Here is a 19,447-nt window from a genome sequence, read left to right on the forward strand (position 1 = left end):
CAGGCTGCGCCGGTAGGAGGCTTCCCTTCTATATGCGATCACACTGAAATTGCGGTGTCACTGCAATTTCATCGTTGTCGCAGAGGGGGGGGGGGGGGCAGCTGCTAGCATGCAGGGTGGCCTTGTCCTGCGATGGACAGCCCCAGCATGTGACTCAAAGCAGAATTTGCAATCCTTACTGAATAGGGTCCTATAGATATTTGCTGGGAGGAGAGGTTATGCCTGGCGACCAGGGTCGGACTGGCCCACAGGAGTACAGGGAAACCCCCCGGTGGGCCCTACTGCCTGTGGGCTCACCTTCTCCTCTCAGGATCAAGTTCTAGACTATGCACTTGAGTTATACATATGTCTATCATGCATGCACTAGCAGCATTTACTAAATATATTCATTAAGGGGCCCATGCACTCTCTAATGGCTAGCCAAATTCTCTGGGGTGGCTGACCACACCCCTAAACATGGGCCCCTACTACTGCATTCCCCAGTAGGCCCTTTATGCCCCAGTCCGACACTGCTGGCGACCTTTACCTTTTTTTATATGCCCGACACCCTGCTCACAATACAGAAAGCAGTTAGTCCGACAGCCAATAATAAAGCAATTCGGCCAGCCAGAAGCTCATCCTATAATATCACTTTGTACTAGTGCCTCAAATGTCTACTGTAATTTGAGAAATGTCTTTTCCAGAAAATACTTAGGATTTACGGATCATGCCGGCTAATACTGTACCTGCAATAATTACATTCCCTGTAGATACTTTTGTGGAGTTCATCGGGTTTGGTTACAGAAGACAGTGGAATGTTTCCAACATTATATGCTGCACCCAGCTCACAAAATTATACAGCGCAAAGAATAAAATGAAATCAAACCCATTTCCTTTCCTTCAGGGAACCAGATAGAGCAAGTCAGATGCACTATTATATAACATTTATTCTCAAGGCATTAACTGAAGCGCATAATGTAATATTTTTCTGTTTATCCACACAGATTTGCACACACATCGTTAGGCGGTTTCTCAGCTGCGACTGCGCGACTTGAAGGGCCACGCCTGATGCATCCGATCGTATATCACAGTTTTAACAACATCATTGGGAATTTGGCCAACAGAATCATTGGGATTGGGCCAACCAAAATCTTACTGCTCTGAGATTTTAGTGCACAGGACACCGAGCTACGGGTCTGAGAGATGAGAATAGAGGAAATGTTCTACAGTATTATTTGTGTTGCTCAATTGTCATTGTCATATGAAATTTAAGGTTCAGGATTCAATAAGATCCTAAAAGTAGGGCATCTAAAGATTTTACGTGATGGTTTTTATTTTATTAACTAGGTGATTCATCGCGCCCTACGGGCGCTCTTCACACCGTCGTAAGGGGCTACGCCCCCTTAACCCTTGCACACCCTTGTGGCGTGCAATATTTTTATTATATGGAGTGTTACCTCCAAGCATAATTGTGTGAGTGGTTAAATATTGCACGGACAAAGGGTGTGCAATGGTTAAGGGGTGGAAGCCCCTTGCAACGGCGTGAACAGCGCACGCAGGGACTGGTGAATCACCTAGTAGGTGCTTTGGTTGGGGGAGTAGGGGGTGGGGGGAAGAGGCGGATGGGATCCTGGGGTGCCACGGGAGGTTGCGGTGGTGCCGCAGGTGGGGGAGGGTGCGTGGGTGCCACGGGTGGTGGTCCGGAGGCGCTGCGGGTGGTGGAGGAGCAGTTGCGGGGTTGCCCCGGGTGGGGGAGGGGTGGATGGGGTGGTGTGGCGGGAGGTACGGGTTCGGGGTCGCTGCGGGTGGGGGAGGGGTCCGGAGCTATCGCGGGTGCTGGAGGGGGTGTGTGGGGGTGCCGCGGATGGGGCCCGGAGGTACTGCGAGGGGGGAGAGGCGGGTAATGCTTATCCTGCTTCTCCTCCTGTCAGCAGCTAAGCTGCTGTCCTCCCTTTGGCAGCGGCTCTCCCAGAGACTCGCACAGCAGCCAGTCACTATTGTTCGCGCCGGTGTCCCAATGTGCCGCATTACAGGGAAGAAAATGTACGCAATAAACTACGGCTCCCAGCAGCCCTAAGGGGCGGAATGCTTCGGCGCTAAGGGCTGCTGGGAGCTGTAGTTTATGTAGTGCGTCTACTTCGCTGTAATGCGGCGCGTTGGGACACTGGTGCTAACAATAGTGACTGGCTGGCAGAACTGTGTGACTGGCTGAATCAATGTAAAAGGTGAGAGTGCTGTGCAGTGTCAGTGACACTACACACATGCAGCGGCGCCGGAAGCACAAAACCTTTTCTCCCCCTCGGTGCCGGCAGCACAAAGCCTCCTCTCCCCCTCGGCGCCGCAGCACAAAACCTCCTCTCCCCCCTCCCCTCCCCTGTGTGACATTCAGTGGCCGGGAGGGAGCCAAAGTGGGCGGAGCTAGATGGGAGTAAGGGGCGGAGCTACACGGAACCATGCTGCAGCAGGAGGATGATCTGCTACAGCTTCGGCCAGCCAGACTTCATTAGATAAGTGTCTGGAAAGAGAGTGAGTGTGTGTGTATATATACAGTGTCTGTGTATACTGTATATATGTGTGACTGTGTATGTGTGTAATGTATGTACAGTATGTATGTGTGTGTGTTTGTATATATGTGTGTGTGTGTATGTGTGACTGCTGCATAATGTGTGCTGGTACAGGGGGCGTTACGTGTGTAAACAGCACTGCTACAGGGGGCGTTACATGTGTAAGCGGCACTGGTACAGGGGGCGTTAAGTGTGTAAGCGTCACTGGTACAGGGGGCGTTACGTGTGTACGCATCACTGGTACAGGGGGCGTTACGTGTGTAAGCGTCACTGGTACAGGGGGCGTTGCGTGTGTAAGCGTCACTGGTACAGGGGGCCTTACGTGTCTAAGCGGCACTGGTACAGAGGGCGTTACGTGTGTAAGCGTCACTGCTACAGGGGGCATTACGTGTGTAATTGTCACTGCTACAGGGGGTGTTACTTGTGTAAGCGTCACTGGTACGGGGGGGGGGGGGGCGTGACATGTGTAAGCGTCAGTGGTTCAGGGGGCATTACATGTGTAAGCGTCTCTGGTACAGGGGTCATTATGTGCGCTGTGCGTTTGTAAAATATGCGAGGGTGCAAATTTATAGTTTGCAGGGGGGGCGCCGAACACTCTAGCAACGGCCCTGACTGCACACTCACTGCACTGCACTGCACTGTCACCTTTTACATTGATTCAGCGTCCAGGCATTACCCTCCGCGATATCACCCTCTCTATCCGCTACATTAACCATCTCGGGGCTTCCAGGCCGGCAGGCCAGGTGCTGTGTTGCGGAGTCAGGGCCTCTGGGGAACTGGGCGCGGCTGTGGTGGGGAGGCACTTCTGTGACATCACACGCAGAGCAGGCTCTGGGGCTCAGAGAGTATGCGGCGCAGGGAGGCCTATGAAAGTCTTCCGCTGCGCCGCTTTCATACACATCTATGCCAGTGGCCGCAGCAGCTTTTGTTCCACCTGCGGTGCAGCTAGGGAGTGGGGATTGTTGATGCCGGAGGGGGCAGGTGGACTGGCAGCAAGACATTGGTAGTCATTCCGAGTTGATCGCTCGCTAGCAGTTTTTAGCAGCCGTGCAAACGCTATGCCGCCGGCCACCGGGAGTGTATTGTAGCTTAGCAGAAGTGGGAACGAAGGGATCGCAAAGCGGCTACAAAAAATTTTTGTGCAGCTTCAGACCTACTCGGCGCTTGCGATCACTTTAGACCATTCAGTACCTGATTTGACGTCATGAACACGCCCTGCGTTCGGCCAGCCACGCCTGCGTTTTTCCGAACACTCCCTGAAAACGGTCAGTTGACACCCAGAAACGCCCTCTTCCTGTCAATCACTCTGCGGCTGCCTATGCGACTGAAAAGCATCATCGCTAGACCCTGTGTAAAACTAGTGATGAGCGCCTGAAATTTTTCGGGTTTTGTGTTTTGGTTTTGGGTTCGGTTCCGCGGCCGTGTTTTGGGTTCGACCGCGTTTTGGCAAAACCTCACCGAATTTTTTTTGTCGGATTCGGTTGTGTTTTGGATTCGGGTGTTTTTTTCAAAAAACCCTAAAAAACAGCTTAAATCATAGAATTTGGGGGTCATTTTGATCCCATATTATTATTAACCTCAAAAACCATAATTTCCACTCATTTTCAGTCTATTCTGAATACCTCACACCTCACAATATTATTTTTAGTCCTAAAATTTGCACCGAGGTCGCTGGATGACTAAGCTAAGCGACCCTAGTGGCCGACACAAACACCTGGCCCATCTAGGAGTGGCCCTGCAGTGTCACGCAGGATGTCCCTTCCAAAAAACCCTCCCCAAACAGCACATGACGCAAAGAAAAAAAGAGGCGCAATGAGGTAGCTGTGTGAGTAAGATTAGCGACCCTAGTGGCCGACACAAACACCGGGCCCATTTAGGAGTGGCACTGCAGTGTCACGCAGGATGTCCCTTCCAAAAAACCCTCCCCAAACAGCACATGACGCAAAGAAAAAAAGAGGCGCAATGAGGTAGCTGTGTGAGTAAGATTAGCGACCCTAGTGGCCGACACAAACACCGGGCCCATCTAGGAGTGGCACTGCAGTGTCACGCAGGATGTCCCTTCCAAAAAACCCTCCCCAAACAGCACATGACGCAAAGAAAAAAAGAGGCGCAATGAGGTAGCTGTGTGAGTAAGATTAGCGACCGTAGTGGCCGACACAAACACCGGGCCCATTTAGGAGTGGCACTGCAGTATCACGCAGGATGTCCCTTCCAAAAAACCCTCCCCAAACAGCACATGACGCAAAGAAAAAAAGAGGCGCAATGAGGTAGCTGTGTGAGTAAGATTAGCGACCCTAGTGGCCGACACAAACACCGGGCTCATCTAGGAGTGGCACTGCAGTGTCACGCAGGATGGCCCTTCCAAAAAACCCTCCCCAAACAGCACATGACGCAAAGAAAAAAAGAGGCGCAATGAGGTAGCTGACTGTGTGAGTAAGATAAGCGACCCTAGTGGCCGACACAAACACCGGGCCCATTTAGGAGTGGCACTGCAGTGTCACGCAGGATGTCCCTTCCAAAAAACCCTCCCCAAACAGCACATGACGCAAAGAAAAATAAAAGAAAAAAGAGGTGCAAGATGGAATTGTCCTTGGGCCCTCCCACCCACCCTTATGTTGTATAAACAAAACAGGACATGCACACTTTAACCAACCCATCATTTCAGTGACAGGGTCTGCCACACGACTGTGACTGATATGACGGGTTGGTTTGGACCCCCCCCAAAAAAGAAGCAATTAATCTCTCCTTGCACAAACTGGCTCTACAGAGGCAAGATGTCCACCTCATCATCATCCTCCGATATATCACCGTGTACATCCCCCTCCTCACAGATTATCAATTCGTCCCCACTGGAATCCACCATCTCAGCTCCCTGTGTACTTTGTGGAGGCAATTGCTGCTGGTCAATGTCTCCGCGGAGGAATTGATTATAATTCATTTTAATGAACATCATCTTCTCCACATTTTCTGGATGTAACCTCGTACGCCGATTGCTGACAAGGTGAGCGGCGGCACTAAACACTCTTTCGGAGTACACACTTGTGGGAGGGCAACTTAGGTAGAATAAAGCCAGTTTGTGCAAGGGCCTCCAAATTGCCTCTTTTTCCTGCCAGTATAAGTATGGACTGTGTGACGTGCCTACTTGGATGCGGTCACTCATATAATCCTCCACCATTCTTTCAATGGGGAGAGAATCATATGCAGTGACAGTAGACGACATGTCCGTAATCGTTGTCAGGTCCTTCAGTCCGGACCAGATGTCAGCATCAGCAGTCGCTCCAGACTGCCCTGCATCACCGCCAGCGGGTGGGCTCGGAATTCTGAGCCTTTTCCTCGCACCCCCAGTTGCGGGAGAATGTGAAGGAGGAGATGTTGACAGGTCGCGTTCCGCTTGACTTGACAATTTTCTCACCAGCAGGTCTTTCAACCCCAGCAGACTTGTGTCTGCCGTAAAGAGAGATCCAAGGTAGGCTTTAAATCTAGGATCGAGCATGGTGGCCAAAATGTAGTGCTCTGATTTCAACAGATTGACCACCCGTGAATCCTTGTTAAGCGAATTAAGGGCTCCATCCACAAGTCCCACATGCCTAGCGGAATCGCTCCGTGTTAGCTCCTCCTTCAATGTCTCCAGCTTCTTCTGCAAAAGCCTGATGAGGGGAATGACCTGACTCAGGCTGGCAGTGTCTAAACTGACTTCACGTGTGGCAAGTTCAAAGGGCAGCAGAACCTTGCACAACGTTGAAATCATTCTCCACTGCGCTTGAGACAGGTGCATTCCACCTCCTATATCGTGCTCAATTGTATAGGCTTGAATGGCCTTTTGCTGCTCCTCCAACCTCTGAAGCATATAGAGGGTTGAATTCCACCTCGTTACCACTTCTTGCTTCAGATGATGGCAGGGCAGGTTCAGTAGTTTTTGGTGGTGCTCCAGTCTCTGTACGTGGTGCCTGTACGCCGAAAGTGTCCCGCAATTCTTCTGGCCACCGACAGCATCTCTTGCACGCCCCTGTCGTTTTTTAAATAATTCTGCACCACCAAATTCAAGGTATGTGCAAAACATGGGACGTGCTGGAATTTGCCCATATTTAATGCACACAAAATATTGCTGGCGTTGTCCGATGCCACAAATCCACAGGAGAGTCCAATTGGGGTAAGCCATTCCGCGATGATCTTCCTCAGTTGCCGTAAGAGGTTTTCAGCTGTGTGCGTATTCTGGAAAGCGGTGATACAAAGCGTAGCCTGCCTAGGAAAGAGTTGGCGTTTGCGAGATGCTGCTACTGGTGCCGCCGCTGCTGTTCTTGCGGCGGGAGTCCATACATCTACCCAGTGGGCTGTCACAGTCATATAGTCCTGACCCTGCCCTGCTCCACTTGTCCACATGTCCGTGGTTAAGTGGACATTGGGTACAGCTGCATTTTTTAGGACACTGGTGACTCTTTTTCTGAGGTCTGTGTAAATTTTCGGTATCGCCTGCCTAGAGAAATGGAACCTAGATGGTATTTGGTACCGGGGACACAGTACCTCCAACAAGTCTCTAGTTGGCTCTGCAGTAATGATGGATACCGGAACCACGTTTCTCACCACCCAGGATGCCAAGGCCTCAGTTATCCGCTTTGCAGTAGGATGACTGCTGTGATATTTCATCTTCCTCGCAAAGGACTGTTGGACAGTCAATTGCTTGGTGGAAGTAGTAAAAGTGGTCTTACGACTTCCCCTCTGGGATGACCATCGACTCCCAGCAGCAACAACAGCAGCGCCAGCAGCAGTAGGCGTTACACGCAAGGATGCATCGGAGGAATCCCAGGCAGGAGAGGACTCGTCAGAATTGCCAGTGACATGGCCTGCAGGACTATTGGCATTCCTGGGGAAGGAGGAAATTGACACTGAGGGAGTTGGTGGGGTGGTTTGCGTGAGCTTGGTTACAAGAGGAAGGGATTTACTGGTCAGTGGACTGCTTCCGCTGTCGGCCCAAGTTTTTGAACTTGTCACTGACTTATTATGAATGCGCTGCAGGTGACGTATAAGGGAGGATGTTCCGAGGTGGTTAACGTCCTTACCCCTACTTATTACAGCTTGACAAAGGGCACACACGGCTTGACACCTGTTGTCCGCATTTCTGTTGAAATACCTCCACACCGAAGAGCTGATTTTTTTGGTATTTTCACAAGGCATGTCAACTGCCATATTCCTCCCACGGACAACAGGTGTCTCCCCGGGTGCCTGACTTAAACAAACCACCTCACCATCAGAATCCTCCTGGTCAATTTCCTCCCCAGCGCCAGCAACACCCATATCCTCCTCATCCTGGTGTACTTCAACACTGACATCTTCAATCTGACTATCAGGAACTGGACTGCGGGTGCTCCTTCCAGCACTTGCAGGGGGCGTGCAAATGGTGGAAGGCGCATGCTCTTCACGTCCAGTGTTGGGAAGGTCAGGCATCGCAACCGACACAATTGGACTCTCCTTGTGGATTTGGGATTTCGAAGAACGTACAGTTCTTTGCGGTGCTACTGCTTTTGCCAGCTTGAGTCTTTTCATTTTTCTAGCGAGAGGCTGAGTGCCTCCATCCTCATGTGAAGCTGAACCACTAGCCATGAACATAGGCCAGGGCCTCAGCCGTTCCTTGCCACTCCGTGTGGTAAATGGCATATTGGCAAGTTTACGCTTCTCCTCCGACAATTTTATTTTAGGTTTTGGAGTCCTTTTTTACTGATATTTGGTGTTTTGGATTTGACATGCTCTGTACTATGACATTGGGCATCGGCCTTGGCAGACGACGTTGCTGGCATTTCATCGTCTCGGCCATGACTAGTGGCAGCAGCTTCATCACGAGGTGGAAGTGGATCTTGATCTTTCCCTAATTTTGGAACCTCAACATTTTTGTTCTCCATATTTTAATAGGCACAACTAAAAGGCACCTCAGGTAAACAATGGAGATGGATGGATACTAGTATACAATTATGGACGGACTGCCGAGTGCCGACACAGAGGTAGCTACAGCCGTGGACTACCGTACTGTACTGTGTCTGCTGCTAATATAGACTGGTTGATAAAGAGATGTAGTAGTATGTATGTATAAAGAAGAAAGAAAAAAAAACCACGGGTAGGTGGTATACAATTATGGATGGACTGCCGAGTGCCGACACAGAGGTAGCTACAGCCGTGAACTACCGTACTGTACTGTGTCTGCTGCTAATATAGACTGGTTGATAAAGAGATGTAGTAGTATGTATGTATAAAGAAGAAAGAAAAAAAAACCTCGGGTAGGTGGTATACAATTATGGACGGACTGCCGAGTGCCGACACAGAGGTAGCTACAGCCGTGGACTACCGTACTGTACTGTGTCTGCTGCTAATATAGACTGGTTGATAAAGAGATGTAGTAGTATGTATGTATAAAGAAGAAAGAAAAAAAAACCTCGGGTAGGTGGTATACAATTATGGACGGACTGCCGAGTGCCGACACAGAGGTAGCTACAGCCGTGAACTACCGTACTGTACTGTGTCTGCTGCTAATATAGACTGGTTGATAAAGAGATGTAGTAGTATGTATGTATAAAGAAGAAAGAAAAGAAAACCACGGGTAGGTGGTATACAATTATGGACGGACTGCCGAGTGCCGACACAGAGGTAGCTACAGCCGTGAACTACCGTACTGTACTGTGTCTGCTGCTAATATAGACTGGTTGATAAAGAGATGTAGTAGTATGTATGTATAAAGAAGAAAGAAAAAAAAACCACGGGTAGGTGGTATACAATTATGGACGGACTGCCGAGTGCCGACACAGAGGTAGCTACAGCCGTGGACTACCGTACTGTACTGTGTCTGCTGCTAATATAGACTGGTTGATAAAGAGATGTAGTAGTATGTATGTATAAAGAAGAAAGAAAAAAAAACCTCGGGTAGGTGGTATACAATTATGGACGGACTGCCGAGTGCCGACACAGAGGTAGCTACAGCCGTGAACTACCGTACTGTGTCTGCTGCTAATATAGACTGGTTGATAAAGAGATGTAGTAGTATGTATGTATAAAGAAGAAAGAAAAAAAAACCACGGGTAGGTGGTATACAATTATGGACGGACTGCCGAGTGCCGACACAGAGGTAGCTACAGCCGTGGACTACCGTACTGTACTGTGTCTGCTGCTAATATAGACTGGTTGATAAAGAGATGTAGTAGTATGTATGTATAAAGAAGAAAGAAAAAAAAACCACGGGTAGGTGGTATACAATTATGGACGGACTGCCGAGTGCCGACACAGAGGTAGCTACAGCCGTGAACTACCGTACTGTACTGTGTCTGCTGCTAATATAGACTGGTTGATAAAGAGATGTAGTAGTATGTATGTATAAAGAAGAAAGAAAAAAAAAACACGGGTAGGTGGTATACAATTATGGACGGACTGCCGAGTGCCGACACAGAGGTAGCTACAGCCGTGGACTACCGTACTGTACTGTGTCTGCTGCTAATATAGACTGGTTGATAAAGAGATGTAGTAGTATGTATGTATAAAGAAGAAAGAAAAAAAAACCACGGGTAGGTGGTATACAATTATGGATGGACTGCCGAGTGCCGACACAGAGGTCGCTACAGCCGTGAACTACCGTACTGTGTCTGCTGCGACTGGATGATAAATAATGATATAAAAAATATATATATATCACTACTGCAGCCGGACAGGTATATATTATATAATGACGGACCTGCTGGACACTGTCTGTCAGCAGAATGAGTTTTTTATAGAATAAAAAAAAAAACACCACACAAGTGAAGTCACACGACGAGTGTTTAACTTTTTCAGGCAATCACAATATAGTATACTACTAACTATACTGGTGGTCAGTGTGGTCAGGTCACTGGTCAGTCACACTGGCAGTGGCACTCCTGCAGCAAAAGTGTGCACTGTTTAATTTTAATATAATATGTACTCCTGGCTCCTGCTATAACCTATAACTGGCACTGCAGTGCTCCCCAGTCTCCCCCACAATTATAAGCTGTGTGAGCTGAGCACAGTCAGATATATATACATAGATGATGCAGCACACTGGGCTGAGCAGTGCACACAGATATGGTATGTGACTGAGTCACTGTGTGTATCGTTTTTTTCAGGCAGAGAACGGATATATTAAATAAAACTGCACTGTCTGGTGGTCACTGTGGTCAGTCACTAGTAAACTCTGCACTCTCTACACTTCTACAGTACTCCTAAGCTCCAGTAAATCAGGTCAATCTCTCTCTCTCTCTCTTCTAATCTAAATGGAGAGGACGCCAGCCACGTCCTCTCCCTATCAATCTCAATGCACGTGTGAAAATGGCGGCGACGCGCGGCTCCTTATATAGAATCCGAGTCTCGCGAGAATCCGACAGCGTCATGATGACGTTCGGGCGCGCTCGGGTTAACCGAGCAAGGCGGGAGGATCCGAGTCTGCTCGGACCCGTGAAAAAAACCATGAAGTTCGGGCGGGTTCGGATTCAGAGAAACCGAACCCGCTCATCTCTATGTAAAACTACATTGTTTGTTGTAATAGTAAGCCGCACGTGCGCATTGCGCTGCATATGCATGCGCAGAAGTGCCGAGTTTTTGTCTGATCGCTGCACAGCGAACGAATGCAGCTAGCGATCAACTTGGAATGACCCCCATAGGACGCTGCAGTAAAAGGATTGTTTTTTCCCCTATCTACAATGCAGAGACTTGCTGCAGATGCAGTGGCATACCCTCCAGCTGCACCTTTTTGGCAGGTACAGGACCTTTTTTATTATGGTCTGTACCATTTTTTGACTCTCCAAGCCTCCATTGAAAGTATAGGAAAAGGGGCGTGGCCACACAGCTGTACTCGTTGCCACGCCCCCTTTCGAATTTGCATCAATGTTTATGTGTAAATTGTTGGAGGGTGTGTTGCTGCAGATGCATGGGGACTATTTTGGGGTGTGGGGCTGGAGCTGCAGCTCCATCAGTCCCATTGCTAATCCTGCTCTGTGAAAACACAGCAGGCAAAGGGCAGAGCCTCCCATTGGATGTAACCTGTGTGGGAGGGCGTTTCTCGGCAAATCAGCTGTGGGCTGGGTGTGATAGACCTGCCACTAACCAAATGGGAGCTCCTAGCCACGCCCAGCGTTAGAAACCCAGACACAGAATCACAGGGCTATTATATAGGAGATTGTAAGTGGAAGAACTTACAGCAATCCTTCACAATAATTTTCTCTGGTATCACAATAATTTTGTCTGTTATAAGTAGAGATGTGCACCGGAAATTTTTCGGGTTTTGTGTTTTGGTTTTGGATTCGGTTCCACGGCCGTGTTTTGGATTCGGACGCCCTTTGGCAAAACCTCCCTTAAAAATTTTTGTCGGATTCGGGTGTGTTTTGGATTCGGGTGTTTTTTTTTTCAAAAACCCCTCAAAAACATCTTAAATCATAGAATTTGGGGGTAATTTTGATCCTATAGTATTATTAACCTCAATAACCATAATTTCCACTAATTTCCAGTCTATTCTGAAACCCTCACAATACTATTTTTAGTCCTAAAATTTGCACCGAGGTCGCTGGATGACTAAGCTAAGCGACCCAAGAGGGCAGCACAAACACCTGGCCCATCTAGGAGTGGCACTTCAAAAATTGGCCCCAAACAGCACATGATGCAAAGAAAAGAGAAAAAGAGGTACACCGAGGTCGCTAGACGGCTAAGCTAAGCGACACAAACACCTCAATATCACAGGAATTATTCGTTCTAATCAATGGTATTATTGGTCCAAATCACTGGAAGAAAATGACAAAATCACAGGAAATATTCGTTCTAACTAATGGTATTATTGGTCCAAATCACTGGAAGAAAATGACAAAATCACAGGAATTATTCGTTCTAATCAATGGTATTATTGGTCCAAATCACTGGAAGAAAATGACAAAATCACAGGAAATATTCGTTCTAATCAATGGTATTATTGGTCCAAATCACTGGAAGAAAATGACAAAATCACTGGAATCATTTGGCAAGATCACTGTAATTAATAATTAATTATAAATCACTGATATTAATAGGTAAAATCTCGCTATCGCCTGCCTAGTGAAGTGGAATCTAGATGGGATTTTGTACCGGGGACACAATAACTTCATCAATTGTCTAAATCCCAATGCACTAATGGTGGAAAACGGGCGCACGTCTAACAGCGCACTGATTATACTGAGAACTGATTATACTGATCAATCACTGATTATACTGAGCACTGATTTTACTGAACACTGATGATACTACGGAGAACTGACACTGAGCAGCGAGAACAGCACTGGACTATTGTACTGTAGTATACTGGTCACCACAATGCTGCACTGTACTACTATATACTACTCACAACAATGCAGCACAGATATGGATACTTGAAGTGACACCGCGGAGCTGCAAGATACAGCAATGGCCTACTGTACTGTACAACTATATACTGTTGGTCACCAAATTGCTGCACTGTACTACTATATATACTGCTCACAACAATGCAGCACAGATATGGAATGGATACTTGAAGTGACACGGAGCTGCAAGATACAGCAATGGACTACTGTACTGTACTATACTGGTGGTCACCAAAATGCTGCACTGTACTACTACAGGGTCCGACTGGCCCACAGGGGTACAGGGGAAACCACTGGTGGGCCCCACTGCCTGGGGGCCCCTCCTCCTCTAGGGATCAGGTTCCAGGCTGTGCACTTGTATTATACATGGTAGATAATTATGTTGCATTACACTGCACAAGATAACTGTGTATTTCAAGCCTCTGTGGAGGCTGTCCACACCCCCTTTGTAGATTGGCCACACCCCTATGCATGGGCCCTTATCACTGCATTCCCCGGTGGGCCCTTCATGCCCCAGTCCGACACTGTACTACTATATAGTATACTGGTAATACAATAATGCAGCAGATATTGAGCACTGATCAGGATACTGTCTAGAACTGAGTCTGACATGGAGCTGCAAGATACAGCAATGGTCTACTGTACTGTACTACTATTATATACTGGTGGTCCCCACAATGCAGCACACTGAGCACAGATATGGAGCGTTTTCAGGTAGAGAACGTAGATATTTTCAGCACACTGAGCACAGATATTTGCAGCACACTGAGCACAGATATGGAGCGTTTTCAGGTAGAGAACGTAGATATTTTCAGCACACTGAGCACAGATATTTGCAGCACACTGAGCACAGATATTTGCAGCACACTGAGCACAGATTACGGAGCTTTTCAGGGAGAGAACGTAGCCACGTCCTCTCCGTTCAATCTCCAATGCACGAGTGAAAATGGCGGCGACGCGCGGCTCTTTATATGGAATACGAATCTCACGAGAATCCGACAACGGGATGATGACGTTCGGGCGCGTTCGGGTTAACCGAGCAAGGCGGGAAGATCCGAGGCTGCCTCGGGCCCGTTTAAAACACGTGAAGTTCGGGGGGGTTCGGATCTCGACGAACCGAACCCGCTCATCTCTAGTTATAAGAGGTTTGACATTGTGCGTTCAGGGAAATAATTAGGGGTGTGCGAGCGGTGCCATCACCCAGGGCACAGAAACAGGACCTTGCGGCCGGTAGCACTGCTGAAAAGCTGCTTGGAGCATGCAAGGGGCACTTAAGGCAGACACCCTGCGGCCTATGGAGCTACCCCGAGTGTCCTAAGGAGTCTCCAGGCAGTGCTCTGCTCACACACGACACAGAGAGTGTATCAGTCACATTAGCCCCTGCCCCAGTGGTGCTTACACTCTATTGGGTCTATTTACTAAGCCTTGGATGGAGATAAAGTCGCTGGTGATAAAGTACCAGCCAATTGGCTCCTAACTGTAATTTTTCAAACACAGCCTGTGACATGGCAGTTAGGAGCCGATTGGCTGGTACTTTATCTCCATTCAAGGCTTAGTAAGTAGACCCCTATATTCCCTATCCATTCCCTGCGCACACTCATGCTGCATTCAGACTGCAAATGCCGGATCCTACCCGGTAAGACAAACGTGTACTTATCGGGTGGGATCCGGCATTTGCACTCCGCTGCTGGCTCTCCGACCCGGCAATATACCGGGTCGGTTGCCATAACAACGGAGCGCGCAGCAGCAGCAGGGGCGGGGGTGGAGGCGGCGTCGGGAGATGAGCTCATCTCCAGCGCCGCCTCTCCCTATCTTGTGAATGGGAACCGTGTCGCATCGACACGGCTCCCATTCACACCGCACCTGACCCGGTAATCAACCCGGGTAAAACCCTTCTTTTTTACCGGGTTGATTTACCGGGTCAGGCGACCCGCTAAATCGGCCAGTGTGCTTTCACATCGCACACTGACCCGGTTCGACACGGCAATAAGCCGTGTCGGTACCGGGTTATTTGTGCGATGTGAAAGGGGTATCACTTACAAAGCCTTCATTCACTTCCCTGCCATTTACATCTCTAACCTTATCTCCCTTTACACTCCCAATACAAAAAAGGGTTTGAAGGAAATCCAGGTGCAAGGTTCCAAGTGCACACCCAATCAGTTGCCAAATACCAGCCCAAATCAGGTTGAATGATACGTGAAAATATAAAGATTAGACAATAGATCAAAGGCAACACTTCTAATATAAAAGGTCAAACCAATAAGTCCACTGGTTTATAAATGACAGGTCTTCTTCTAAGCGATACTTGTCCTCCAATGGTGGTTCATGTAAATAAACAAAATTGACACAATGTGTGGTATTGTTTCATACAGACACTCTTTTCAGATCTTACAACAGTGAAGAGGCTAACTTAGTAAAGTTCTAAACAATCATAGATGACATCAGGCGTACCGAAACTCACTTGTTGAATTAGTGAGCTGAATACAGTATATAAAGGTTTCTTTAGTTTTAAACAGCAAAATGGTGACCAACAACACAGAGATAAGTGTATAAAAAAAGGTATATGATGGCGTACCCCACACTCACAAATTTCGAGACTGGGGTGCTCATATAATGGTTTCTTTAACTCTTCAATTACGGTTTTCTATGGACAACTTTGGCTCCCAGTTTGTGCATATGAAAGTGAAAAATATGAAAACACCAATGTGTAGTAAAATCTGGTTAAGGTAGTGTATTCACCACTGTGTTGAAATATTTAGGTGATGGTTACCCAAAACAGCTTTTTAAGCAGGCGTACTTAAATACATACTTAATTTCGGTGTGAACGTGCACATCAATGTTTCTTTATGTATGATCACCAATAGATCACCAGAATGATAATAACAAATGCGTACCAAAACTCACAGTTAGGACAATAGGGATCCTCATGTAGCAGTATCTTTGCCCACGTTAATGTACACATATATAAAATCCAGCTGGAAAAAAAAATCCTTGTATTTATCCAAAACAAGGTTTAAAAGTAATTCTAAAAGCTTAGGGACCCTCCAAAAAGTTCCAGCACTGTATTAAAAGGCAGATGGTAGACAATCCAAAATTGGGGTACAGCCGGTCCAGACTGCAATTATTACATTTTATTTATAAGGCGCCACAAGTGCTTTGCAGCGCCATACAAAGGACAGTACAGGGAGACAAAACTTAGCATTACAGTAAATAATTAACAAAAATAGAGTACAGGTAGCAAAGAGCACCACAATTCTCAAGACATAATACAGCTAAGATGTAAGTAGTGAGGGAGTGATCATCATACTACTAGGGGCTGGTGGCCATAGATGGAGATTAGCCTTTACCAGCAGGAGATAAAGCGGGTAAAGATGGTTACTGAGTATGGGAGAGCTGCGAGTGAAATGTGTCGAGAAGAGAGCTTAGATAACAAGAGGAAAGAGGGCCCTGCTCTGAAAAGCTGCCAATCTAGCGGGAAGGGTCGACAGACAGATGACATGAGGTGCAAGTAAGCGGGAGGTAGCCTGATGGCAGTATGTAAGCAAAGCTGAGACAGAGGGGGACAGATCAGGAGAGGAGAGGTAGAGTTGTGTGTCATCAGCATAGAGATGGTATTGAAGGCCAAAGGAGTTAATGAGCGCACCCAGGGAAGAGGTGTACAGGGAGAACAGAAGGGGGCCAAGGACAGAACCCTGAGGGACACCAACAGGAAGGATGGAAGGGTGTGAGGTGGTGCCGGAGACAGACACAGAGAAGGAGCGGTTAGTGAGGTAAGAGGAAAACCAGTCATGGACAGTGCTAGAGAGGCCAGCGTTTTGGAGTGTGCGGAGCAGGATAGGATGATCCATGGTGTCAAAGGCAGCAGAGAGGTCCAGAAGGATGAGCAGAGAGAAGTGGCCCCTGGATTTGGCCGAAAGCAGGTCATTGGTGACTTTCACCAGGGCAGTCTCAGTGGAGTGGAGTGGGCGAAAGCCAGATTGTAGTGGATCAAGGATGGAGTTGTCAGAGAGGTAGCTTGTGAGACGACTGTAGACCTGTCATTCCAGTAGTTTGGAGGCGAAAGGAAGAAGAGAGATGGGGCGGTAGTTAGTGAGTGATGAAGGGTCGAGGTTGGGTTTTTTTGAGAATAGGTGAGACCAGAGAATGTTTGAATGGTGAGGGGAAAATGCTGGTAGAGAGCGATAGGTTAAAGAGGTGAGCAAGGTGGGAGCAGTCAGTGGGGGAGAGGGAGCGGAGAAGACGGGAGGGAAGGGGGTCCAGGAGGCAGAAGGAAGAAGGAGAGGATAAGATGAGGGAGTGGACTTCCTTGTCTGAAGTGGGACGGAAGGAGGACAGGGTGGGATAGATGGAGGGGATGGACGATGGTGGCAGGGGGGCAGCAGAGGGGTGACAGGGGGAGATGTCGTGTCAGATATCCTCAATTTTGGAGATGAAGAAGGAGGCAAAGTGTGTGGCAGTGAGCAGAGCCGCAACTAGGGGGGGGCCTAAGGGGTCACGTGCCCCGGGCGCGGGAGTCGAGGGGGCGCGGGGAACTCTGCCTGGCTCCATGACAGCTGCTCCCTCACCCCCCCGCGATTGTCACCCGCAGCCGCGAATGGCGCCGTCATGGACCCACTGCGGCTGCGTCTCCAGTCTCCCTCTGCCCGCCCACCGAGTGTGCCTCCTGCAAGCCCCCCCGCCCGCATCTTTACCGCCTGGCGGCCGCTGTTTCCGGTGGACGGAGACACGGCTGTACGTGCACCGTCACCTGCCGCCCCTCTGACCTCTGGCACCTGCTGCAAGCCCCAAACACTGGCCTCACTCACTGCACCGCGGCTAAGGATTGGTCAACAGCGGTGAGTGGAGAGAGATTTTATATATATATATATATATATATATATATATGATAAACAAAGGATGAGGGATGTATAGCGATTAGCGACCACTGGTGTTAAATGAATGTAGCAAATATCAATGTAAATTAAATAATAAATAACAATTTATTAGTAATAAAAACAATCTAATATCAGTAAAACATATAACGTAAAAAATGGGACAACAATACGAAACACAGCTGGACTAAAGTACTTAAAATGTATAAAAACTACAATAGAATCAATAAAAAGGTAATTCCTTATCTGGATATGAGGTAGGTACAGGTCTGCCAACGCGTTTCGTCAAACAGACTTCATCAAGGGGCTGGGGTGTAATGGGACTGACTGGTTATTTATAGTAGTGATAATTAGGAGCTCATGATGATATCACTTCCTGTTTCAGAATTAGCATATCATATAGTACACTTTATATTGGGTAGATGTAATACTAAAACATATTGGAGCTTATTAATTATAAATATATTACAAAATGAGTGACTTTAGATGTTAAAAAACAACAAGTCTATATGCTTGTGAGGGCGGCCGGGACGGTACTTCCGCCCCACTTCCGGCGTTAAGTGTTGGCCGCGTCCATACGCGGCTTCCGCCCCTCTTCCGGGGTTTCACTGCGCATGCACCCGTCGGGAATCCGGAGGACTAGTTGATTCACAGTCTTTGTCTTGCATAGCGGTGGCCATTTTGTTGTTGTTTTCTGTATTACTTGACTGTGCGTCGGCCATCTTTGGGAAGATATTCTTTGTGTTTATTTAGATACAGTGATTGCATGTAAAACAGAATAAAGCATGTATAAGGACCCAATATTTATTTGCATTGCTTTTTAGTGCAGGGTATGATCATATAGAGAAAAGGATATATACAGAGTGCATATTATTTAGCTGAGAATGCCAGTGGATGGTGCAACTGATTAAGTAGGCAATAATATTATACAGTGCATGTGCTTAGAATGCCAGTAGATAGTAAAGTGCATCTGGTAGTAAAGTGCATCTGAATAAGTAGGCAATAATACTATAAAGTGCATGTGCTTATAGGTGCTTGCAGTGCATTAATAAAGGGCTAGTGCTATGGGGATAGTTAAATATTAATTCATAGATGATTTGCCATATTAAGTATATTATCATTGTGAGATGGAGTGACGCATATCTCGTACTGTTATTCATGTTATGTGATACAGTACCTGATCTTCCCAGATGGTCTCCCCCTCTGGTACTGATCAGGCCCAGCACTGCTTGGTTTCCAAGATCGGACGTAGTTGGGCATTTCCAGTGTGGTTTGACTGTAGCAACATTATGCATTTTCAGCTGTCATTCCAACATATATAAAAAATTGCAAGTACGTGACAGTGATATTTATCACTAAAATGATTTTGGAGTGAATAGTGCAGTGGGAAGGAGAATGGAGTAGGGGGGGAAAAGGGGGGGGGGGTAAAGAGGGGGGAGGGGGAAGGGAAGGAGGAGGGAGGGAAAGGAGGTGGGTGGGAAGGGACAAACAGGTGCTGGACCATAAATAAGGATAAATTGTACATGCGCTGTAGGATGTTATAAGAAAGGGGCGATTTCATAATTATCGTTGAATCCCATCGGCTGTAATGTCTGGAGTTGGAAAATCCAAAACATTTTGCGACGAGACAGCTTGTTGGCTAGATCGCCTCCTCTTTCGCCCAGTTTAACCAGTTCAATGG

The 19,447-nt window shown here is 47.7% G+C and overlaps 1 pseudogene; it reads right to left on the bottom strand.

Annotated features, from left to right (window-relative positions):
* Positions 1 to 18,931: 18,931 nt before the first annotated feature.
* Positions 18,932 to 19,050, bottom strand: LOC134895482 (5S ribosomal RNA; annotated as a pseudogene).
* Between the last annotated feature and the right edge of the window lie 397 nt (positions 19,051 to 19,447).

This window comes from Pseudophryne corroboree, chromosome 3 (assembly GCF_028390025.1).
Source record: "Pseudophryne corroboree isolate aPseCor3 chromosome 3, aPseCor3.hap2, whole genome shotgun sequence".
NCBI lineage: Eukaryota > Metazoa > Chordata > Amphibia > Anura > Myobatrachidae > Pseudophryne > Pseudophryne corroboree.